The sequence below is a fragment of the Triticum urartu genome, chromosome 7A, assembly GCF_056163025.1.
Source record: "Triticum urartu cultivar PI428250 chromosome 7A, HENAU_Tu73, whole genome shotgun sequence".
Taxonomy (NCBI): Eukaryota; Viridiplantae; Streptophyta; class Magnoliopsida; order Poales; family Poaceae; genus Triticum; species Triticum urartu.
In genome coordinates, this window is record NC_141879.1 from 642561657 (window position 1) to 642588551 (window position 26895).

The 26895-nt window shown below is 39.7% G+C and overlaps 1 pseudogene; it reads right to left on the bottom strand.

Moving 5' to 3' along the window:
* Window positions 1–20989: 20989 nt before the first annotated feature.
* On the bottom strand, window positions 20990–26652 carry LOC147960973 (uncharacterized; annotated as a pseudogene).
* Between the last annotated feature and the right edge of the window lie 243 nt (window positions 26653–26895).

Consider the following 26895-nt stretch of genomic DNA (forward strand, 5'->3'; position numbering starts at 1 on the left):
GAGGGTTATGTGGAGAAGACAAAAAGGAGAAAGTCTCACATCAACGAGGCTAATCAATGGGCTATGGAGATGCCCATCGATTGATGTTAATGCAAGGAGTAGGGATTGTCATGCAACGGATGCACTAGAGCTATAAATGTATGAAAGCTCAACAAAAGAAACTAAGTGGGTGTGCATCCAACTTGCTTGCTCACGAAGACCTAGGGCACTTGAGGAGGCCCATTGTTGGAATATACAAGCCAAGTTCTATAATGAAAATTCCCACTAGTATATGAAAGTGATAACTCAAGAGACTCTCTATATGAAGAACATGGTGCTACTTTGAAGCACAAGTGTCGAAAAAAGGATAGTAGCATTGCCCCTTTTTATTTATTTTCTTTGGGGGGGCTTCTTTTTTTATTTGGCCTTTCTCTTCTTTTTTTTGGGGGGGGGGGAATGCTCTATTGAATGATGATCATCACACTTCTATTTATTTACAACTCAATGATTACAACTCGATACTAGAACAAAGTATGACTCTATATGGATGCCTCCGGCGGTGTACCGGGATATGCAATGAATCAATAGTGACAAGTATGAAAAATTATGAACGGTGGCTTTGCCACAAATACTTATGTCAACTACATGATCATGCTAAGCAATATGACAATGATGAATGTGTCATGATAAACTGGATGGTGTAAAGTTGCATGGCAATATATCTCGGAATGGCTATGGAAATGCCATAATAGGTAGGTATGGTGGCTGTTTTGAGGAAGATATAAGGAGGTTTATGTGTGAAAGAGCGTATCATATCACGGGGTTTGGATGCACCGGCGAAGTTTGCGCCAACTCTCAATGTGAGAAAGGGCAATGCACGGTACCGAAGAGGCTAGCAAGGATGGAAGGGTGAGAGTGCGTATAATCCATGGACTCAACATTAGTCATAAAGAACTCACATACTTATTGCAAAAATCTACAAGTCATCAAAAACCTCGGCACTACGCACATGCTCCTAGGGGGATAGATTGGTAGGAAAAGACCATCGCCCGTCCCCGACCGCCATTCATAAGGAGGACAATCAAATAACACCTCATGTTTCAAATTTGTTACACAACGTTTACCATACGTGCATGCTATGGGACTTGTAAACTTCAACACAAGCATTTCTCAGTTTCACAACTAATCAACTAGCACGACTTTGATATTATTACCTCCATATCTCAAAACAATCATCAAGCATCAAACTTCTCATAGTATTCAACACACTCATAAGAGAATTTTATTATTATTGAATACCTAGCATATTAGGATTTTAAGCAAATTACCATGCTATTTAAGACTCTCAAAATAATCTAAGTGAAGCATGAGAGTTCATCTATTTCTTCAAAATAAAACTACCAACATGCTCTAAAAGATATAAGTGAAGTACTAGAGCAAATGACAAACTACTCCGAGAGATTTAAGTGAAGATCAATGAGTAGTCGAATAATTATGCAACTATGTGAAGACTCTCTAACATTTAATAATTTCAGACCTTGGTATTCTATTCAAACAGCAAGAAAATAAAAATAAAATGACATTCTAAGAATGTCAAACATCATGTGAAGAAGCAAAAACTTAGGATCAATCGATACTAACCGATAGTTGTTGAAGAAGAAAGGTGGGATGCCAACCGGGGCATCCCCAAGCTTAGACGCTTGAGACTTCTTGAAATATTATCTTGGGGTGCCTTGGGCATCCCCAAGCTTGAGCTTTTGTGTCTCCTTAATTCCTCTCATATCACGGTCTCCCTAAATCTCAAAAGCTTCATCCACACAAAACTCTACAAGGACTCGTGAGATAAGTTAGTATAAACCATTGCAAAAACCTTATCATACTCTACTGTAGCAAATCACTAAAATTATTATTCAACATTGCATACTAAATGCCTCTGCATATTTAATAGTCCTATCCTCAAATAGAATCATTAAAGAAGCAAACATATGCAAACAATGCAAACATAACAGCAATCTGCCTAAACAGGATAGTCTGTAAAGAATGCTGGAACATCCATACTTCCCTAGCTCCAAAAATTATGAAAGAAAATTCCCACTGTAGTAAATTTATCAGAGATTAATATGCAAAAGGTCTAAAAAAAATTATCACATTCTGACTTTTCTAGGGAATTATTGCAACAGCGGTAAACTTTCTGTTTTCAAACAGCAATATGTATACTTGTAATATAGGCATAGTAAAGGCTACCAATGCCACTTTTATTGAAATAAAAGATGCAAAACATTGTTCTAAATAACAGAAAGCAAATTTTGAGAAAATAAATTGACGCTCCAAGCAAAACACGTATCATGTGGTAAATAAAAATATAGCTCCAAGTAAAGTTACCGATGAACGAAGACGAAAGAGGGGATGCCTTCCGGGGCATCCCCAAGCTTAGGCTCTTGTCTATCCTTGAATATTACCTTGGGGTGACTTGGGCATCCCCAAGCTTAGTATCTTGCCACTACTTATTCCATAGTCCATCGAATCCTTACCCAAAACTTGAAAACTTCACAACACAAAACTTAACAGAAAACTCGTAAGCTCCGTTAGTATAAGAAAATAAATCACCACTTCAAGGTACTGTAATGAACTCATTCTTTATTTATATTGGTGTTAAACCTACTGTATTCCAACTTCTCTATGGTTTATAAACTATTTTACTAGCCATAAATTCATCAAAATAAGTAAACAGCACATGAAAAATAGAATCTGTCAAAAACAGAACAGTCTGTAGTAATCTGGATCAAACGTATACTTCTAGAACTCATAAAATTCTCGAATAAATTTCTGCACCTGAGGAATTTATCTATTAATCATCTGAAAAAATAATTAACTAAATAGCACTCCCCAAATAAAAATGGCAGCAATTCTCGTGAGCGCTAAAGTTTCTGTTTTTTACAGCATGATCAACAAGACTATCCCCAAGTCTTCCCAAAGGTTCTACTTGGCACAAACACTAATTAAAAGCATAAAACCACATCTAAACAGAGGCTAGATGAATTATTCATTACTAAACAGGAACAAAAAGCAAGTAACAATAATAAAATTGGGTTGCCTCCCAACAAGCGCTATCGTTTAACGCCTCTAGCTAGGCATGATGATTTCAACGATGCTCACATAAAAGATAAGAATTGAAACATAAAGAGAGCATCATGAAGAATATGACTAGTACATTTAAGTCTAACATGATTCCTATGCATAGGGATTTTGTGAGCAAACAACTTGTGGGAAGAATAATCAACTAGCATAGGAGGGCAAAACAAGCATAACTTCAAAATTTTAAGCACATAGAGAGGAAACTTGATATTATTGCAATTCCTACAAGCATATGTTCCTCCCTCATAATAATTTTCAGTAGTATCATGAGTGAATTCAACAATATAACCAGCACCTAAAGCATTCTTTTCATGATCTACAAGCATATAAATTTTATTACTCTCCACATAAGCAAAATTCTTCTCATGGATAATAGTGGGAGCAAACTCAACAAAATAACTATCATGTGATTGAAAATTAAGATCAAGATGACAAGTTTCATGGTTATCATTATTCTTTAAAGCATACATGTCATCACAATAATCATCATAGATAGGAGGCATGCTTTCATCATAGTAAATTTGCTCATCAAAGCTTGGGGAATAAAAAATAGCATCTTCATCAAACATAGCTTCCCCAAGCTTGTGGCTTTGCATATCATTAGCATCATGGATATTCAAGGAATTCATACTAACAACATTGCAATCATGCTCATCATTCAAATATTTAGTGCCAAACATTTTATAGATTTCTTCTTCTAGCACTTGATCACAATTATCCTTTCCATCATACTCATGAAAGATATTAAAAAGGTGAAGCGTATGAGACAAACTCAATTCTATTTTTTATAGTTTTCTTTTATAAACTAAACTAGTGATAAAACAAGAAATTAAAAGACTCGATTGCAAGATCTAAAGATATACCATCAAGAGCTTGATGTCTACTACACAACCTTCTTCTTGTAGACGTTGTTGGGCCTCCAAGTGCAGAGGTTTGTAGGACAGTAGCAAATGTCCCTCAAGTGGATGACCTAAGGTTTATCAATCCGTAGGAGGCGTAGGATGAAGATGGTCTCTCTCAAGCAACCCTGCAATCAAATAACAAAGAGTCTCTTGTGTCCCCAACACACCCAATACAATGGTAAATTGTATAGGTGCACTAGTTCGGCGAAGAGATGGTGATACAAGTGGTATATGGATAGTAGATATGGGTATTTGTAATCTGAAATTATAAAAACAGCAAGGTAACTAATGATAAAAGTGAGCGTAAACAGTATTGCAATGATAGGAAACAAGGCCTAGGGTTCATACTTTCACTAGTGTAAGTCCTCTCAACAATACTGACATAATTGGATCACATAACTATCCCTCAACATGCAACAAAGAGTCACTCCAAAGTCACTAATAGCAGAGAACGAACGAAGAGATTATGGTAGGGTACGAAACCACCTCAAAGTTATTCTTTCCAATCAATCCGTTGGGCTATTCCTATAAGTGTCACAAACAGCCCTAGAGTTCGTACTAGAATAACACCTTAAGACACACATCAACCAAAACCCTAATGTCACCTAGATACTCCAGTGTCACCTCAAGTATCCGTGGGTATGATTATACGATATGCATCACACAATCTCCGGTTCATCTATTCAACCAACACATAGGACCTCAAAGAGTGCCCCAAAGTTTCTACCGAAGAATCACGACAAAAACGTGTGCCAACCCCTATGCATAGGTTCATGGGCGGAACCCGCAAGTTGATCACCAAAACATACATCAAGTGAATCACGTGATATCCCATTGTCACCACAGATATCCATGGCAAGACATACATCAAGTGTTCTCAAATCTTTAAATACTCAATCCGATAAGATTACTTCAAAGGGAAACTCAATTCATTACAAGAGAGAAGAGGAGGAGGAGAAACATAAGATCCAACTATAATAGCAAAGCTTGCGATACATCAAGATCGTGCCAAATCAAGAACACGAGAGACAGAGATCAAACACATAGCTACTGGTACATACCCTCAGCCCCGAGGGAGAACTACTCCCTCCTCGTCATGGAGAGCACCGGGATGATTAAGATGGCCACCGGAGATGGATTCCCCCTCCGGCAGGGTGCCAAAACGGGTCTAGATTGGCTTTCGGTGGCTATGGAGGCTTCTGGCAGCGGAACTCCTGATCTATTGTGCTCACGGATGTTTTTAGGGTATATGGAGATATATAGGCGGAAGAAGTACGTCAGGGGGGCCACGACGGGCTCATGAGGGTGGAGGGTGCGCCCAGGGGGGTGGGCGCGCCCCCCTGCCTCGTGGCCTCCTTGTAGAGCCCCCGACGTGCACTCCAAGTCTTCTGGGCTTCTTTCCTTCCAAAAATGAGTTTCGTGAAGTTTCAGGTCAATTGGACTCCGTTTGATTTTCCTTTTCTTTGAAACCCTAAAACTGGGTAAAAACATAAACTGGCACTGGGCTCTGGGTTAATAGGTTTGTCCCAAAAATGACATAAAAGTGTATAATAAAGCCCATAAACATTTAAAACAGTAGATAATATAGCATGGAGCAATCAAAAATTATAGATACGTTGGAGACGTGTCATGTAGTTTGGAGAATTCAAATATATAATAGGACTATCATGTGTGGGTGCAATAGCAACAATGTCATTCTTAACATAAGGAACTATAGCAAGTTCATATCCATAAGCATAATTCATCTTGGCATCTTGTCCACAAGCATAGCAAGCATCAAGTTCATCAAAAAGGGATATTTCAAAAGAATCAACGAGGTCATAGCAATCATCATAGCATTCATCCTTTGGTAAGAACCAAGGGGCATTAAATAATGTATGAGTTGAAGAGTTACTCTCATTAGAAGGTGGGCATGGGTAGCTGATCCGTTCTTCCTCCATTTGTTCTTCGCTCTCCTCATCATCTTTTTCATCCAATGAGCTCGCAGTTTCATCAATTTCTTCTTCCATAGACTCCTGCAAAATATTAGTCTCTTCTTGGACACTAGAGGAGTCCTCAATATATGGTTTAACATAGGCATTAGAAGCATAATTATCATAAAAATATTTAAGTATAGCAAAATTTCCAGATTTGTAAAGAGTAGCATCATACTTTTCAATCAAAGAAGAAATTTCATAAGCACCCTTAAAAGCAACAAATTCTTCAATTTGTTCAGTATCAAAGTAATTATAAACACCTTTGGCATAAGAATATACAATTCCATTATCAATAAACTCACATTGGTAGGGAAGGTGTTTCTTAGGGTCTTCAGAACAACAAGTAAAATCATATAATTCACATAAATTCCAAGCATAGCATTGCATAGTATTAATATGATGTTGTAAAAGTTCCCCTTTTCAGATAAACAATGTCGCACAAAACAAGCATGCTCATCTAATGATTTTCCCTCAACTAAGCTAGTTGGGTTTTCAGCACGAGCACAAATGGATCGAAGATGATCCAAGTAGAAAGCTTCAGTAGTATGATATATTTTGGGTGGTTCTTCAACCATTAGTTTAGTAGGTACAACTAATTTTTTGGTATTTTGCGTTTCCTACCCATAACTAAAGATAGAAAACAAGAGCACAAAAAAATTACTTAGTGATAAAGCTTAGCACTATGATCGTTTAGTTTATTGCTATTGCTTTCTTCATGACTTATACATGTTCCTTTGACTATGAGATTATGCAACTCCCAAATACTGGAGGAACACTTAGTGTGCTATCAAACATCACAACGTAACTGGGTGATTATAAAGATGCTCTACAGGTGTCTCCGATGGTGTTTGTTGAGTTGGCATAGATCGAGATTAGGATTTGTCACTCCGTGTATCGGAGAGGTATCTCTGGGCCCTCTCGGTAATGCACATCACTATGAGCCTTGCAAGCAATGTGTCTAATGAGTCAGCCACGGGATTATGCATTACGGAATGAGTAAAGAGACTTGCCGATGACGAGATTGAACTAGGTATGATGATACAGACGATCGAATCTCGGGCAAGTAACATACCGATGACAAACGGAACAACGTATGTTGTTATGCGGTTTGACCGATAAAGATCTTCGTAGAATATGTAGGAACCAACATGAGCATCCAGGTTCCGCTATTGGTTATTGACCAAAGATGTGTCTCGGACATGTCTACATAGTTCTTGAACCCGTAGGGTCCGCACGCTTAACATTCGATGACGATTTGTATTATGAGTTATGTGATTTATTGTACCGAAGGTTGTTCGGAGTCCTGGATGAGATCACGGACATGACGAGGAGTCTCAAAATGGTCGAGACATAAATATTGATATATTGGACCATGTTATTCGGACACCGGAAGTGTTCCGGATGGTTTCGGATAAAACCAGAGTGCTAGAGGGGTTATCGGAACCCCCCGGGGAAGTAATGGGCCTTGGTGGGCCTTAGGGCAGAGAGAGGGCAGCAGCCAGGAGGTGGCGCCCCCCAAGGGGTGTACGAATAGGGCTAGGGGAGGGGGCGCGGCCCCTCTTTCCCTCTCCCTCTCCCTCTCCTTCCTTCTTCTCCTACTTGGACTAGGAAAGGGGGGGACCGGTTCCTACTTGGAGGCCTCATTTGGTTGCAAAGTGAAAATATTTCAGGGTAGTAATCCCACGAGGGGGAGTTTCCATGGTCATAGGAAATCCTCTCCTGCCACCGGGGGAGATCCCCACGTGAGTTTGGAGACAAGGGGGAGGGGAGGGAATCACGTCAAGGAAGTGCCAAATTTCTTGGAAAAGAAATATAGTGTTCAAAAACCATGAAAACTAATTCCCTTTTTTTCTTACAGAATCATCATAGTAGTACTGAAGTAAGTAATTTTCTAATTTCCATGCAAAATTCAGAAATGACAGAACAATGGAGAATAATTCTGTAATTTCAAGGATAAACCGGGAAATATGAAACACACATAATCAATAAAAAACACTTCAGTTCACATCACACACACTGACCATAAATAACACAACACCGAGGATAAATTCTGGTGTGCTAATCATTGTTTAACATTTTTTTAGACAAAAGGCAACAGTCAAGCCCAAGATTGGGCTCGAGCCTAGCCCGACTTTGAATTAACAAAGCCATCAACTAGAAGATTACAAGAAAACGCCCTCATGCGAAGAAAGAACAACACGGCGGTAAGATACATAAACGATGGACCACACCAAACTACTAACACACTGTGGAAACTGAAGATAATCATAAGAGAACGAAGCCGAAGACACCGAGGTCCTTCTCCAAGAATGCTGCACCAAGAACAATATCACACTGGCTCGGAGGAGACAGGGGCCGACACCAGCGCGGCATATGTTGTCACCATGCACCTATGGGCCCCGGCACGACACATCAGGTACACCATCTTCGAAGGAGGCCACTACCCCCTTTCTTGGATCGAAGGTGCCGCACCGTCGCAAGATGAGATGGATGCCTCCGAAAGATGGCCACATAGAGAAGGTCAGCGCATCCCCAAAACGATGTCGGAGGCTCTCCTTGAGCAAAACATCGCCGCTGCACACATCCAACACTAGAGGGGGAAGTTTCATGTTAGGATAAGAGGGCCACACCGTCGCCGCCGCCCACCACCCACAAGCGCCAGCCGGCCACAAGGCTCACAAAGCGGAGCCTTCAAGAAGGGAACGGCACCGAGAGCACCACGGCCGCCCAACAAAGTTAGGGCTTTCGCCCGGGAGATCTAGGGGCAGGGGAAGTGAGGGGATGAGTCCATACCGACGCCTCCAAGGAGGGGACCGACACATTTAGTTCCATTAAAAAGATGTACATATGTGACTAATCCATACTGAAATGCGTTGTCACTAGAATAATCACTCTACTGAAACTTCCACCATCAACTTCTTTGAACATTTTCATTGCTTAGCTTTACGAAACCTGCAAATCAAAAAAGAACAATATAGTTACTATACAATATCACATTTTAAACTATATATAATCACATATGCATGGTTCTCAATGAAATAGATGCAAACATAATAAGCCAGACTGATTTATGTTCTAATAAATAAAATATTTTTCCCTTTGACTCCTAGACGACCACGGCATGAAAGCCATCATTTGGCAAGAAAAGAATGTTACACTGAAACCAGCTTGAAAATAGTCCTCGAAGCTTTTCAATTGTATAAACACTATTCCAATTGTATAATATTCAGAATAATATACACTGTCATGTCAGTTTCCTAGGAGTGGCAACATTAAGATCAACACCCAGATGCATATATCTAGTCAGCACAAGATCCATACAATGACTATCTAATTAGTCTGGCTATACATGTGCATTGATGACTATCTAATCAGCACACAACCGGATGTATATTTCCAAGAAAACTGACATATATGGTATAGGGCTAGGGCTACAGATTATTCAGGTGACAACCTTCAAAAATTCTTCATGGATGAAGAGCCAAGAACACAACTGCTCTGGATCTTAGTGTACAAAATAAAATAGAAACATTCCTTGGAAGATCTGGAATATTCATAACATCTAGCGGAGAGCAGGAGGAGGGGACAAACTTTGGTCGAAGGAAGAGGAAGACGAACGTCGGGTCGTCATGATGAAACTTTGGTCGAAGGAAGAAAGAACACATAATAAATGAAGAACATAAGAAGCGGAAGTGCATTAGCTACTAGGCTTGGTCCCAAACAAACTAACCACAAAGATGGAAGTGCATTAGCTACTGGGCTTGGTCCCAACAAAACTAAGTAGACTAATTTCAACTAAAACTAGCAACAAAAGATTCATCATGTAAACGGTCATCTCGCAAAAAAGGGTTAAAACTAGTTTGTCACTAGGAGGTCGAAAAGGTTCAAAACTAGTCTTGATTACAGTAATGAAATAAAGTTCTGAAGCACATAAAAAAGTAGCAGCTACACCTTTCAGTTCAAGCAACAAATAATTTGAAAGTTGGCTCATGGATTTATATTTCAATGACATAATACATTCATAGTTGAGAAGAACTGATTAAGTATGCACTTCCATAAAAAGCATATGAAATAACAGTACTACAAATGTTTCATAAGAAACAGTTTGTCATCAACGATAAGTATTATATATGAAACAATGCATTATTTCATATGAAACGTCAGGAAACCTAGGAGAACTGGAAAAGAAACAAAATCAATGCATATGAAACATTGATCTGATATATATTTCAGTTCCCGATACGTCCATTTTGCATCATGCTTTTATATCAATATTTATTACATTATGGGCTGTTATTACACATTATGTCACAATACTTATGCCTATTCTCTCTTATTTTAATAGGTTTACATAAAGAGGGAGAATGCCGGCAGCTGGGATTCTGGGCTGGAAAAGGAGCAAATATTAGAGACTTATTCTGCACAGCTCCAAAAGCCCTGAAACTTCACGGGAGATGTTTTCCAAATATATAAAAAATACTCAGCGGAAGAAACTCACCAGGGGGGCACACCATGCCCACGAGGATGGGGGCGCGCCCTACCCCCCTGGGCGCGCCCCCCTACCTCGTGGGCCCCCTGGTGGCCCTCCGGTGGCCATCTTCTGCTATATGGAGTCTTTCGGTGGGGAAAAAATCATAAGCCATCTTCTCGGACGAAACTCCACCGCCACGAGGCGGAACCTTGGCAGAACCAATCTAGGGCTCTGGCAGAGCTGTTCTGCCGGGGAAACTTCCCTCCCGGAGGGGGAAATCATCGCCATCGTCATCACCAACGCTCCTCTCATCGGGAGGGGGCAATCTCCATCAACATCTTCATTAGCACCATCTCATCTCAAAACCCTAGTTCATCTCTTGTATCCAATTCTTGTCTTCAAGTCCGGGATTGGTGCTAGTAGGTTGCTAGTAGTGTTAATTACTCCTTGTAGTTGATGCTAGTTGGTTTAATTAGTGGAAGATCATATGTTCAGATCCTATATGCATATTAATACCCCTCTGATTATGAACATGTTTATGCTTTGTGAGTAGTTACTTTTGTTCCTGGGGACATGGGAGAAGTCTTGCTATTAGTGGTCATGTGAATTTGGTATTCGTTCGATATTTTGATGAGATGTATGTTATCTCTCCTCTAGTGGTGTTATGTGAACGTCGACTACATGACACTTCACAATTGTTTGGGCCTAGAGGAAGGCATTGGGAAGTAATAAGTAGATGATGGGTTGCTAGAGTGACAGAAGCTTAAACCCTAGTTTATGCGTTGCTTCGTAAGGGCTGATTTGGATCCATATGTTTCATGTTATGGTTATGTTTACCTTAATACTTTTGTTGTAGTTGCGGATGCTTGCAATAGAGGTTAATCATAAGTGGGACGCTTGTCCAAGTAAGGGTAGCACCCAAGCACCGGTCCACCCACATACCAAATTATCAAAGTACCGAACGCGAATCATATGAGCATGATGAAAACTAGCTTGACGATATTCCCATGTGTCCTCGGGAGCGCTTTACATCATATAAGAGTTTGTCCAGGCTTGTCCTTTGCCACAAAAGGATTGGGCCACCTTGCTGCACTTTATTTACTTTTGTTACTTGTTGCTCGTTACAAATTATCCTATCACAAAACTATCTGTTACCACTTATTTCAGTACTTGCAGAGAATACCTTGCTGGAAACCGCTTATCATTTCCTTCTACTCCTCGTTGGGTTCGACACTCTGACTTATCGAAAGGACTACGATAGATCCCCTATACTTGTGGGTCATCAAGACTCTTTTTTGGCGCCGTTGCCGGGGAGTGAAGCGCCTTTGGTAGGTGGAATTTGGTAAGGAAAAATGTATATAGTGTGCTGAAATTTACTATCACTTGTTACTATGGAAAGTAATCCTCTGAGGGGCTTGTTTGGGGTATCTTCACCCCGACCAGTAGAGCAAAGAGTTGCTCCTCAACCTATTGAACCTACTGAAAATGAATATGAAAATGAAAATGCTTACTTTGAAGTTCCTGCTGGTATGATAGAAAAACTGCTAGCTAATCCTTTTCTAGGAGACGGAACAAAACATCCTGATGAACATCTGATATATGTGGATGAAGTTTGTGGATTATTTAAGCTTGCAGGTGTACGCGGAGGTGTTGTTAAGAAGAAGGACTTCCCTTTATCTTTGAGGGGAGATGCATCGACATGGTATAGGCTATGTGATGATATGAGGTCTTGGAATTACAAATGATTGAAATTGGAATTTCATCAGAAGTTTTATCCTATGCATCTTGTTCATCGTGGTCGCAACTATATATATAATTTTTGGCCTCGCGAAGGAGAAGGCATCGCTCAAGCTTGGGGGAGGCTTAAATCAATGTTATATTCATGCCCCAATCATGAGCTCTCAAGAGAAATGATTATTCAAAAAATTTATGCTCGGCTTTCTGGTAACAATCGCACCATGCTTGATACTTCTTGTGCTGGCTCTTTTATGATGAAGACTATTGAATTCAAATGGAATTTATTGGAAAGAATTAAACGCAACTCTGAAGATTGGGACCTCGACAATGGTAAGGAGTCAGGTATTACACCTAGTTTTGATTGTGTTAAATCTTTTATGGGTACCGATATTTTTCGTAAATTTAGCACTAAATATGGACTTGACTATGAGATAGTAGCTTTCTTTCTGTGAATCTTTTGCTACTTATGTTGATCTCCCCAAGGAGAAGTGGTTTAAATATCATCCTCCCATAGAAGTAAAAGTAGCTGCACCTATTAAAGTTGAAGAAAAGACTATCACTTATAATGATCCTATTGTTCTTACTTCTTATGTTGAGAAACCACCTTTCCCTGTTAGGATAAAGGATCATGCTAAAGCTTCAACTTTAGTCCGTAAAAGCAATATTAAAACATATACACCTCCTGAGCAAGTTAAAGTTGAACCTAATATTGCTATTGTTAAAGATCTCTTGTCTGATAATATTGATGGGCATGTTATTTATTTCTGTAATGAAACTGCTAGAATAGCTAAACCTTGTGCTAAAGATAAACCTAGACCTGTGGTAGGCATGTCTGTTATTTCTGTTAAAATAGGAGATCATTGTTATCATGGCTTATGTGACATGGGTGCTTGTGCTAGCGCAATACCTCATTCCTTATACAAAGAAATTATGCATGAGATTGCACCTGCTGAAATAGAAGATATTGATGTCACAATTAAACTTGCCAATAGAGATACTATTTCACCAATGGGAATTGTTAGAGATGTTGAAGTTTTGTGTGGGAAAACTAAATATCCTACTGATTTTCTTGTTCTTGGTTCCCCACAAGATAGCTTTTGTCCCATTATATTTGGTAGACCCTTCTTGAACACTGTTAATGCTACCATAGATTGCAAAAGAGATGTTATTACTGTCGGTTTAGATGATATGCCTCATGAATTTAATTTCTCTAAATTTAATAGACAACACCGTGAAGAAGAATTACCTAGTAAGGATGAAATTATTGGTCTTGCTTCTATTGCCGTACCTCCTAGTGATCCGTTAGAACAATATTTGCTAGACCATGAAAATGATATGCTTATGAATGAAAGAAGGGAATTAGATGAAGTATTCTTTAAACAAGAACCTATTTTGAAAAATAATTTACCTGTTGAAATCCTAGGAGATCCCCCTCCACCCAAGGGTGATCCTGTGTTTGAGCTTAAACCGTTACCTAATACTCTTAAATATGCCTATCTTGATGAGAAAAAGATATATCCTGTTATTGTTAGTGCTAACCTTTCAGAGCATGAGGAAGAGAGATTATTGAAAACTCTGAAGAAGCACCGTGCTGCTATTGGGTATACTCTTGATGATCTTAAGGGCATTAGTCCCACTCTATGTCAACATAAAATTAATTTGGAAGAAGATGCTAAACCAGTTCATGATCATCAATGCCAGCTGAATCCTAAAATGACAGAAGTGGTAAGAAAGGAGATACTAAAGCTCCTTGAGGCAGGTATAATTTATCTCGTTGCTGATAGTGAGTGGGTAAGTCATGTCCATTGTGTCCCTAAGAAGGGAGGTATTACTGTTGTTCCTAATGATAAAGATGAATTGATCCCTCAAAGAATTATTACAGGTTATAGGATGGTAATTGATTTCCGCAAATTAAATAAGGCAACTAAAAAGGATCATTACCCCTTACCTTTTATCGATCAAATGCTAGAAAGATTATCCAAGCATACACATTTTTGCTTTCTAGATGGTTATTCTGGTTTCTCTCAAATACCTGTGTCAGCCAAAGATCAATCAAAGACTACTTTTACATGCCCTTTTGGTACTTTTGCTTACAGACGTATGCCTTTTGGTTTATGTAATGCACCTGCTACCTTTCAAAGATGCATGATGGCTATATTCTCTGACTTTTGTGAAAAGATTTGTGAGGTTTTCATGGACGACTTTTCCGTCTATGGATCTTCTTTTGATGATTGCTTGAGCAACCTTGATCGAGTTTTGCAGAGATGCGAAGAAACTAATCTTGTCTTGAATTGGGAAAAGTGCCACTTTATGGTTAATGAAGGTATTGTCTTGGGGCACAAAGTTTCTGAAAGAGGTATTGAAGTTGATAAAGCCAAGGTTGATGCTATTGAAAAGATGCCATGTCCCAAGGACATCAAAGGTATAAGAAGTTTCCTCGGTCATGCCGGTTTTTATAGGAGGTTCATTAAGGACTTCTCAAAAATTTCTCGGCCTCTGACTAATTTATTACAAAAAGATATACCATTTGTCTTTGATGATGATTGCGTAGAAGCATTTGAAATACTTAAGAAAGCATTGATTTCTGCACCTATTGTTTAGCCACCTGATTGGAATTTACCCTTTGAAATTATGTGTGATGCTAGTGATTATGCTGTAGGTGTTGTTCTAGGACAAAGAGTTGATAAGAAACTAAATGTTATTCAATATGCTAGTAAAACTCTAGACAATGCTCAAAGAAACTATGCTACTACTGAAAAAGAATTCTTAGCAGTTGTATTTGCTTGTGATAAGTTTAGACCTTATATTCTTGATTCTAAAGTAACTATACACACTAATCATGCTGCTATTAAATATCTTATGGAAAAGAAAGATGCCAAACCTAGACTTATTAGATGGGTTCTCTTACTACAAGAATTTGATTTGCATATTGTTGATAGAAAAGGAGCCGAGAACCCCGTTGCAGACAACTTGTCTAGGTTAGAAAATGTGCTTGATGACCCACTACCTATTGATGATAGCTTTCCTAATGAGCAATTAAATGTCATAAATGCTTCTCATACTGCTCCATGGTATGCTGATTATGCTAATTACATTGTTGCTAAGTTATACCACCTAGTTTCACATACCAGCAAAAGAAAAAGTTCTTCTATGATTTGAGGCATTACTTTTGGGATGACCCACATCTTTATAAAGGAGTAGATGGTGTTATTAGACATTGTGTACCTGAGCATGAACAGGAACAGATCCTACGCAAGTGTCACTCCAAAGCTTATGGAGGACACCATGTTGGAGATAGAACTGCACATAAGGTACTGCAATCTAGTTTTTATTGGCCTACTCTCTTCAAGGATGCCCATAAGTTTGTCTTATCTTGTGATGAATGTCAAAGAATTGGTAATATTAGTAGACGTCAAGAAATGCCTATGAATTATTCACTTGTTATTGAACCATTTGATGTTTGGGGCTTTGATTATATGGGACCCTTTCCTTCCTCTAATGGATATACACATATTTTAGTTGCTGTTGATTACGTTACTAAGTGGGTAGAAGCTATTCCAACTAATAGTGTTGATCATAACACTTCTATTAAAATGCTTAAAGAAGTTATTTTTCCAAGATTTGGAGTCCCTAGATATTTAATGACTGATGGTGGTTCACATTTTATTCATGGTGCTTTCCGTAAAATGCTTGCTAAATATGATGTTAATCATAGAATTGCATCTCCTTATCACCCTCAGTCTAGTGGTCAAGTAGAATTGAGTAATAGAGAACTCAAATTAATTTTGCAAAAGACTATTAATAGGTCTAGAAAGAATTGGTCCAAGAAAATAGATGATGCATTATGGGCCTATAGAACTGCATATAAAAATCCTATGGGTATGTCTCCGTATAAAATGGTCTATGGAAAAGCATGTCACTTACCTCTCAAACTAGAACACAAGGCTTATTGGGCTATTAAAGAACTTATTTATGATTTTAAACTTGCCGGTGAGAAGAGGTTATTTGATATTAGCTCACTTGATGAATGGAGAACCCAAGCCTATGAAAATGCCAAGTTGTTTAAAGAAAAAGTTAAAAGATGGCATGACAAAAGGATACAAAAGCGTGAGTTTAATGTAGGTGATTATGTATTGCTATACAACTCTTGTTTAAGATTTTTTGCAGGAAAACTTCTCTCTAAATGGGAAGGTCCTCACGTCATCGAGGAGGTCTACCGTTCCGGTGCCATAAAAATCAACAACTTCGAAGGCACAAATCCGAAGGTGTTGAACGGTCAAAGAATCAAACATTATATCTCAGGTAATCCCATAAATGTTGAAACCAATGTTATTGAAACTGTAACCCGGGAGGAATACATAAGGGACACTTTCCGAAACGTTTCAGACTCCGAAAAGGAATAGGTATGTGGTACGGTAAGTAAACCGACTCCAAAACAGTTTTTAAGGCAATATTTTTCTGTTTTGGAATATTTAGAAAAATAGAAAAATAAGCAGCAGTCCGGGAAGGACACGAGGCTGGAGGGTGCGCCCTACCCTACTGGGCGCGCCCCCTACCTCGTGGGCACCTCGTGTGCTCTCCAGACTCTGTTTTCGTACACGACACATATTTTGGTCGGTAAAAATTCATTATATAATCTCTTGGGGGTTTTGACTCCCATATCACGCAAATATCTCTTGTCTTTGTTTTGAGTTGTCCTTCTGCAGATAGAGCAACATGTCGTCCTAGGATTCGGAAGGAGAAAGCTACGTGGTTGATTACCTTGCAGATCCTAAGGTCTATGGGGATGTGGAGCATTGTAGTTGGACTACGGAAGAAGAAGAGGACTATGAACCCAAGGGAAAGGGGGAGACGAGCTCAGATGAAGAAGAAGTCCCACTACCTCAACCTGGGGACATGCATGTGGAGTTCAAAAAGTCAGGCCTCCCGGATAGGGTAAATAAACCTAAGATCGAGTTTATCCCTTTTCGCCTCTTGCAGGAAAACAAGCAGGAACTATGCAAAAAGATACTGAGCTTGGAGCAGGAGATCGAGGACCTAAGGGACCAAAATTCTGTCCTCAAGCGCAAATTAAGGAAGAAGCCTACGCCATCGACAAAATCACCACCGTCTCCATCAACAAAGAAGAATTGAGTATCTGGTATGGGCACTCCACTTGGCAACTGCCAAGCTTGGGGGAGTGCCCCGGTATCGTATCACCATCACTTTTATCTTTACCGTTTTTCTTAGTTTGATCCTTTTGGTAATATCTTGATCTAGTAGAATAAAAGTTCTTAGTATGATCTAGTTGTGAGTTTTGCTTTATTATCCTTCTATGTAATCGAGTCCGTGAGCTATACAATAAAGATTAGTGTTGAGTCAAGGGCTTGATTATTTTGCCATGATCCTAAGGGAATAAAAGAAAAGAGAAAGAGATAAAAAGAAACAAAGAGATCATGTGAGTCTTATGGAGAGTAATGAGCTCACATAGAAAGAGTATGATGAATAAAAGTTGTTGAGGATTGACAAACACAGTTTTGGTCATCGTTGCAATTAATAGGAAGTAATAAAGAAAGAGAGGTCTTCACATATAAATATACTATCTTGGACATCTTTTATGATTGTGAGCACTCATTAAAATATGACATGCTAAAGAGTTGACATTGGACAAGGAACACAATGTAATGGATTATGATTTCTTACATCTGAGATAAATTATATTGTCTTGGATCTTCCAACATGATGAGCTTGCCTTTCCCCCTCATGCTAGGCAAATTCATTGCACCAAGTAGAGATACTACTTGTGCTTCCAAATACCCTTAAACCAGTTTTGTCATGAGAGTCCACTATACCTACCTATGGATTGAGTAAGATCCTCTAAGTAAGTTGTCATCGGTGCAAGCAATAAAAATTGCTCTCTAAATATGTATGACTTATTAGTGTGGGAGAAAATAAGCTTTATACGATCGTGTGATATGGAAGAAATAAAAGCGATAGACTGCATAATAAAGGTCCATATCACAAGTGGCAATATAAAGTGACATTCTTTCGCATTATGATTTTGTGCATCCAACCATAAAAGCACATGACAACCTCTGCTTCCCTCTACGAAGGGCCTATCTTTTACTTTTATCTCCTACCTTGCATAAGAGTCATGGTGATCCCACCCTTCCTTTTTACATTTTATCCTTTGGCAAGAACAATATGTTGGAAAGATCCTGGTATATATGGCTAATTGGATGTGAGTTTTCATGAACTATTACTGTTGACATTACCCTTGAGGTAAAACATAGGGAGGCAAAACTATAAGCCCCTATCTTTCTCTGTGTCCGATTAAAACTCCATACCCATAAGTATTGCGTGAGTGTCAGCAATTGTGAAAGATTATATGATAGTTGAGTATGTGGAATTGCTGAAAAGCTCTTATACATTGACTCTTTCCTATGTTATGATAAATTGCAATTGCTTCAATGACTGAGATGGTAGTTTGTTAGTTTTCAAAGAAGTTTATGATTCATACTTGATATTGTGATTGAATTATTACTCTAGCATAAGAGATTATATGACAAGAATTATATAAGTTGTTGTTCTAAGAATGATCATGATGCCCTCGTGTCCGTATTTTATTTTTATCGACACCTCTATCTCTAAACATGTGGACATATTTTTCGATTTTGGCTTTTCGCTTGAGGACAAGCGAGATCTAAGCTTGGGGGAGTTGATAAGTCCATTTTGCATCATGCTTTTATATCAATATTTATTGCATTATGGGCTGTTATTACACATTATGTCACAATACTTATGCCTATTCTCTCTTATTTTACAAGGTTTACATAAAGAGGGAGAATGCCGGCAGCTGGGATTCTGGGGTGGAAAAGGAGCAAATATTAGAGACCTATTCTGCACAGCTCCAAAAGTCCTAAAACTTCACGGGAGATGTTTTCCAACTATATAAAAAATACTCAGCGGAAGAAACTCACCAGGGGGGCACACCATGCCCACGAGGGTCGGGGGCGCGCCCTACCCCCTGGGCGCGCCCCCTACCTCGTGGGCCCCCTGGTGGCCCTCCGGTGGCCATCTTCTGCTATATGGAGTCTTTCGATGGGAAAAAATCATAAGCCATCTTCTCGGACGAAACTCCGCCGCCACGAGACGGAACCTTGGCGGAACCAATCTAGGGCTCTGGCGGAGCTGTTCTGTCGGGGAAACTTCCCTCCCAGAGGGGGAAATCATCGCCATCGTCATCACCAACGCTCCTCTCATCGGGAGGGGGCAATCTCCATCAACATCTTCATTAGCACCATCTCATCTCAAAACCCTAGTTCATCTCTTGTATCCAATTCTTGTCTTCAAGTCTGGAATTGGTGCTAGTAGGTTGCTAGTAGTGTTAATTACTCCTTGTAGTTGATGCTAGTTGGTTTAATTGGTGGAAGATCATATGTTCAGATCCTATATGCATATTAATACCCCTCTGATTATGAACATGTTTATGCTTTGTGAGTAGTTACTTTTGTTCTTGGGGACATGGGAGAAGTCTTACTATTAGTAGTCATGTGAATTTGGTATTCGTTCGATATTTTGATGAGATGTATGTTGTCTCTCCTCTAGTGGTGTTATGTGAACGTCGACTACATGAAACTTCACCATTGTTTGGGCCTAGAGGAAGGCATTGGGGAGTAATAAGTAGATGATGGGTTGCTAGAGTGACAGAAGCTTAAACCCTAGTTTATGCGTTGCTTCGTAAGGGCTGATTTGGATCCATATGTTTCATGTTATGGTTATGTTTACCTTAATACTTTTGTTGTAGTTGCGGATGCTTGCAATAGAGGTTAATCATAAGTGGGATGCTTGTCCAAGTAAGGGCAGCACCCAAGCACCGGTCCACCCACATACCAAATTATCAAAGTACCGAACGCGAATCATATGAGCGTGATGAAAACTAGCTTGACGATATTCCCATGTGTCCTCGGGAGCGCTTTACATCATATAAGAGTTTGTCGAGGCCTGTCCTTTGCTACAAAAGGATTGGACCACCTTGCTGCACTTTATTTACTTTTGTTACTTGTTGCTCGTTACAAATTATCCTATCACAAAACTATCTGTTACCACTTATTTCAGTACTTGCAGAGAATACCTTGCTGGAAACCGCTTATCATTTCCTTCTGCTCCTCGTTGGGTTCGACACTCTTACTTATCGAAAGGACTACGATAGATCCCCTATACTTAGTTCCCTACACACTACGGAAGAACTACTATTGACCAATGCATATGAAACTTGTGTAAAGCAACATCAGTAGAAAAATATAACAATCATTTTCTGTTTCTTCTAAACTACTAATCAATATGTACGTGCAATGCACGTTAATTTGGAAGTATATTAAGTGCATGCGAATATTAAGTAGGATATTATTTGCGTGTTATTATGTGATTGGCATTATTTTTGGCATGAAATTAACTGAACGCTAAACGTGTTGAGCGCTCGACATTGAAGCAGTCTAGGTCGTTGGATTGACATGATTTGATGGCCAAGATTAATTGGATCTGCCCATTTGGGTCTTTTTATATTGGTATAGATATAGACTAAGCATTGCTTACATTTCTTTCATTTTCTAATATCCAACACTGACGTATCAATCCTACCTTCTTCTGGACAAGTGGTTTGTACAAGCAAATAAAACATTCCTAGATCTAGCATTGTGTAGTTCTTCTGGACAGCCACTAAAACATCAGCAACCAAATATTGTGTAGTGATCTAAGTGCTCACCGGTGATTGGCAATGGTGGGAATGATATGAGAGAACAAGGCGGTTCTCACTTCCTGGATATGGATGTTCAAGTTCATCAGTGACGGTGAAGGCATGAATTCAAGAAAGATAGAGGTTGCAAAGGGGGGAGAAGGAGGAGGGGGCTAACCTTGACCGAAGGAGGTAGAAAATGACCACAGAACCATCATCATCATGGTCGCCAAAGGGGGTCGGAGGGGAGATCCGGGGAAGGAGGACGGTGACGGCCGCGGTTAGTCGCCGTCGCTGCAGGGGAGGACGTTGGATCCTGAACACCGGAGGGAGGGACCGGGGGAATCGCTTCTGTCGTTGGCGGAAGGAGCTCGAAGGTGAAGGAGGCGGCGGCGGCGGATCTTGGTCGACGGTGCATTGTATGCTCGTCTACCGCTGGAGCCGTGGCTTTCCTCCCTGACCTGTCGGGTCGTGGCTTTCCTTCCCGTGGTAAGGTCGTGGGTCGGGCAGGGTTAACCGTCGAAGGATGCGGTCCAAATGACCATCTCGATTTCCCTGGGCCAACTCGGCCCGTGGTTCTCTGACCCGGGGAAACAGCGGGATCCCCCCGGGATACCTTGCAACCAAACGAGGCCGGAGTACGATTCCCCCCCCCCTTGGGCGCGCCCCTTGTGGCCGGCCGGCCTCCTCCTCCCCTGCTTTATATATGGGGGAGGGGGGCACCCCATAGACACACAAGTTGATCTTTAGCCGTGTGCGGTGCCCCCTCCCTAGTTTTACACCTCGGTCATATTGTCGTAGTGCTTAGGCGAAGCCCTACGTGGGTAACTTCATCATCACCGTCGACACACCATCGTGCTGACGGAACTCACCCTCGGCCTCAGCTGGATCAAGAGTACGAGGGACGTCACCGAGCTGAACGTGTGCAGATCGCGGAGGTGTCGTGCGTTTGGTAATTGATCGGTTGGATCATGAAGACGTTCGACTACATCAATCGCGTTACTAAACGCTTCCACTTTCGGTCTACAAGGGTACATAGACACACTCTCCCCTCTCTTTTCTATGCATCTCCTAGATAGATCTTGTGTGATCGTAGGAATTTTTTTGAAATACTGCGTTCCCCAACAGTGGCATCCGAGCCAGGTCTATGCGTAGATGTTATATGCATGAGTAGAACACAAAGAGTTGTGGGCGGTGATAGTCATACTTCTTACCAGCATGTTATACTTCGGTTCGGCGGTATTGTTGGATGAAGCGGCCCAGGCCGACATTACATGACCGCGTTCATGAGACTGGTTCTACCGATGTGCTTCGCACACAGGTGGCTAGTGGGTGTCTGTTTCTCCTACTTTAGTTGAATCGAGTGACTACGCTCGGTCCTTGTTGAAGGTTAAAACATCACACTTGACAAAAAATCATTGTGGTTTTTGATGTGTAGGTAAGAACGGTTCTTGCTAAGCCCGTAGCAGCCACGTAAAACTTGCAACAACAAAGTAGAGGACGTCTAACTTGTTTTTGCAGGGCATGTTGTGATGTGATATGGTCAAGACATGATTATATAAATTGTTGTATGAGATGATCATGTTTTGTAATAAAGTTATTGGCAACTGGCAGGAGCCATATGGTTGTCGCTTTATTGTATGAAATGCAATCGCCATGTAATTGCTTTACTTTATCACTAAGCGGTAGCGATAGTCATGGAAGCAATAGTTGGCGAGACGACAAGGATGCTACGATGGAGATCAAGGTGTCAAGCCGGTGACGATGGTGATCATGACAGAGCTTTGGAGATGGAGATCAAAGGCACAAGATGATGATGGCCATATCATATCACTTATATTGATTGCATGTGATGTTTATCTTTTATGCATCTTATTTTGCTTAGTACGGCGATAGCATTATAAGATGATCTCTCACTAAATTTCAAGGTATAAGTGTTCTCCCTGAGTATGCACCGTTGCTACAGTTCGTCGTGCCGAGACACCACGTGATGATCTGGTGTTATAAGCTCTGCGTTCACATACAGCGGGCGCAAGCTAGTTTTGCACAAGCAGAATACTTAGGTTAAACTTGATGAGCCTAGCATATGCAGATATGGCCTCGGAACACTGAGACCGAAAGGTTGAGTGTGAATCATATAGTAGATATGATCAACATAGTGATGTTCACCATTGAAAACTTCTCCATCTCATGTGATGATCGGACATGGTTTAGTTGATATGGATCACATGATCATTTAGATGACTAGAGGGATGTCTATCTATGTGGGAGTTCTTAAGTAATATGATTAATTGAACTTTAATTTATCATGAACTTAGTACCTGATAGTATTTTGCATGTCTACATTGTTGTAGATAAATGGCCTGTGCTACTGTTCCTTTGAATTTTAATGCGTTCCTAGAGAAAGCTAAGTTGAAAGATGATGGTAGCAACTACACAGACTGGGTCCGTAACTTGAGGATTATCCTCATTGCTGCACAGAAGAATTACGTCCCGGAAGCACCGCTAGGTGCAAAGCCCGCTGCAGGAGCAACACCAGATGTTATGAACGTCTGGCAGAGCAAAGCTGATAACTACTCGATAGTTCAGTGTGCCATGCTTTATGGCTTAGAATCGAGACTTCAACAACGTTTTGAACGTCATGGAGCATATGAGATGTTCCAGGAGTTGAAGTTAATATTTCAAGCAAATGCCCGAATTGAGAGATATGAAGTCTCCAATAAGTTCTATAGCTGCAAGATGGAGGAGAATAGTTCTGTCAGTGAACATATACTCATAATGTCTGGGTACCACAACCACTTGACTCAACTGGGAGTTAGTCTTCCTGATGATAGTGTCATTGACAGAGTTCTTCAATCACTGCCACCAAGCTACAAAAGCTTCATGATGAACTATAATATGCAAGGGATGGATAAGACAATTCCCGAGCTCTTCGCAATGCTAAAAGCTGCGAAGGTAGAAATCAAGAAGGAGCATCAAGTGTTGATGGTCAACAAGACCACTAGTTTCAAGAAGAAGGGCAAAGGGAAGAAGGGGAACTTCAAGAAGAACGGCAAACAAGTTGCTGCTTAAGTGAAGAAACCCAAGTCTGGACCTAAGCCTGAGACTGAGTGCTTCTACTGCAAAGGGACTAGTCACTGGAAGCGGAACTGCCCCAAGTATTTGGCGGATAAGAAGGATGGCAAAGTGAAAGGTATATTTGTTATACATGTTATTAATGTGTACCTTACTAATTCTCGCAGTAGCGCCTGGGTATTTGATACTGGTTCTGTTTCTCATATTTGCAACTCGAAACAGGGGCTATGGATTAAGTGACGATTGGCTAAGGACGAGGTGACGATGCGCGTGGGAAATGGTTCCAAAGTCGATGTGATTGCGGTTGACATGCTACCTCTACATCTACCTTCGGGATTAGTATTAAACCTGAATAATTGTTATTTGGTGTCAGCGTTGAGCATGAACATTATATCTGGATCTTGTTTGATGCGAGACGGTTATTCATTTAAATCAGAGAATAATGGTTGTTCTATTTATATGAGTAATATCTTTTATGGTCATGCACCCTTATGAGTGGTCTATTTTTATTAAATCTCGGTAGTAGTGATACACATATTCATAGTATTGAAGCCAAAAGATATAAGTTTAATAATGATAGTGCAACTTATTTATGGCACTGCCGTTTAGGTCATATTGGTGTAAAGCACATGAAGAAACTCAATGCTGATGGGCTTTCGGAATCACTTGATTATGAATCACTTGATGCTTGCGAACCATGCCTCATGGGCAAGATGACTAAGACTCCGTTCTCTGGAACAATGGAACAAGCAACAGACTTATTGGAAATAATACATACTGATGTATGCGGTCCGATGAGTGTTGATGCTCGAGGCGGGTGTCGTTATTTTCAGACCTTCACAGATGATTTGAGTAGACTAGTCGTCAACCCGTGCATTCGCACGGGCTAGTTTAGTAATCTGCAATAGGTTGAGTTTTGAGACTACATTTCATTTACCGAGATTAATTAAATCAGGAATTCTCAAATTTCTATTGGAACAGTTCCATCTTGTCCTATGACCATACATGTTCAACAGTCAAATCTTATGGTAGTTAAAATTTTATACTTAAAATAACAAAATATGAAATGACTCGCATATACTCAAATGTTCTCCATCTAGATAAAAATAATCCAATTATTTAACAACCTCTAAATCTTGGTATATGATCCCTTCAACACATTGAAATTAAATTTTGTTGATTGTTCATTAACTTGGCACCTATTCCGGCCAGCCTCTGGACTACTTAGGGAGTTTACTTTATATATAAGATGAAAGAGCCTCACAAAATCAACAACACAGACAATTAGACCTTTTTAAACAGAAAAGGAATAGATGTACGCATCAGCGACAATTTTTTAGTACTTCTTTTCTTCTTTGAAACTTTTTTCATTAGAAGACAAAAGCCTAGTCCATACCTGATAAAATAAAGTCATGGATAGAGAAAATGGTCATTCCGTTGAGCTTGTGTACATGTTGAGATGGTTGCACTTCGGTGCATCTGCTTTGCTTCGATCACATCAAAATGTATTTATCTAAACATGTTCACTTTCATTATATTAGTCATTTCCTAAAATAAATGCTAATATAATAACATATAGACAAAAGTAAACTGTTCTGGTCTCTATTTAGAATTCACACGAAATTTGTCTAATAAGGTATATACAAAAACCTTACTAAAATAATTTTATATATAATGAAACCAAAATAAAAACGTAAATCCATATATAGAGAAATACTGATACAATATTTACCTGAAATCTTATTTATATATTCAAACAAACCAATGCACATACCTTGTATCCATTATCTGCACCCTATATATGTCGTTCCAACAAATTAATATGCATGTTATTCCTAACGTGGTAGTTTGCCGAGTTGTCTTTTTTCGAAACTCAGCAATGGATGTTTAAAATGTTTGTCGAGTGCCCAATAATAAGAACTTAGAAAAGTTCAAGATTTCTCACGTCCGTCCAACCAAGTGTCGTTTGCTGAGAACAAAACTGGGCAAACACAATGCCAAGTTGTTTCTAGGCTTTGCCGAGTATGCTGCAAACTTGGCGAATTCGGCGATTCCAGTAGTGACATGACATTAATAATAAAGTTTATCAAGTTCACGTTCCAAAAAAATGAACAGTGTAAAAGAAAGTAACTATCTTTCCTGAACGAAGACTATTCTTGCGTGCATGCTTAGTTTTGTTGCTTGTATGTAAGATTGACCTTTATAACATGTCACCCTGGAATTCGGTTGCATTTAGTTGGGGTACAGGAGGTGTATTGGGTTTGACTACCATGGAGTTATTTCATACGTTTACATAGGTATGGGTTACTGGACAAATAATCTGATCATATATACATAGCAAAATAAGAAACAAAACATGTTTAACATATCTGTCTACTCTCAAAAACCAAACACGTATTTATCATATTTTTACCCTAGATTAACTTACAAAAATTATAGTGCATGGACTGATATCAATTTCAATTGTTACTTATTAGCAATACAAAGTTAAGTACCCTAACAGTCAGAAAACCAATTCGAGAGAAGATAGGCAACTCTTACCTCCGATGCATTAGGCAGTGCAAAGTTTGGCAAGATGGTGACCTGATGAGATATATGATTCATGCATGGCCTATTTTGCATGGCGAGGTTGCCATAGTTCTGCTCTAATTCAGTCTCACGCATTCACAAAGGTTAATTAGGATCCCTCCAATTTTGTGATCTGGTGGCTTTTGTGGATAAGGTCAAAAATTCTTCCTACATGAAAAATCTAATGCATGGAATATGAGCATTTTCTACCTTGCTGATAATAACCCCTGTGCCCAACAACGATGCTAGCCTGCGAAATAATTCACTGGTCGTCCTGGAAATTGAGAACATTAATCGCATATTATGCTTGGAAACTGAATAAAAGATTAATCGGTTGGA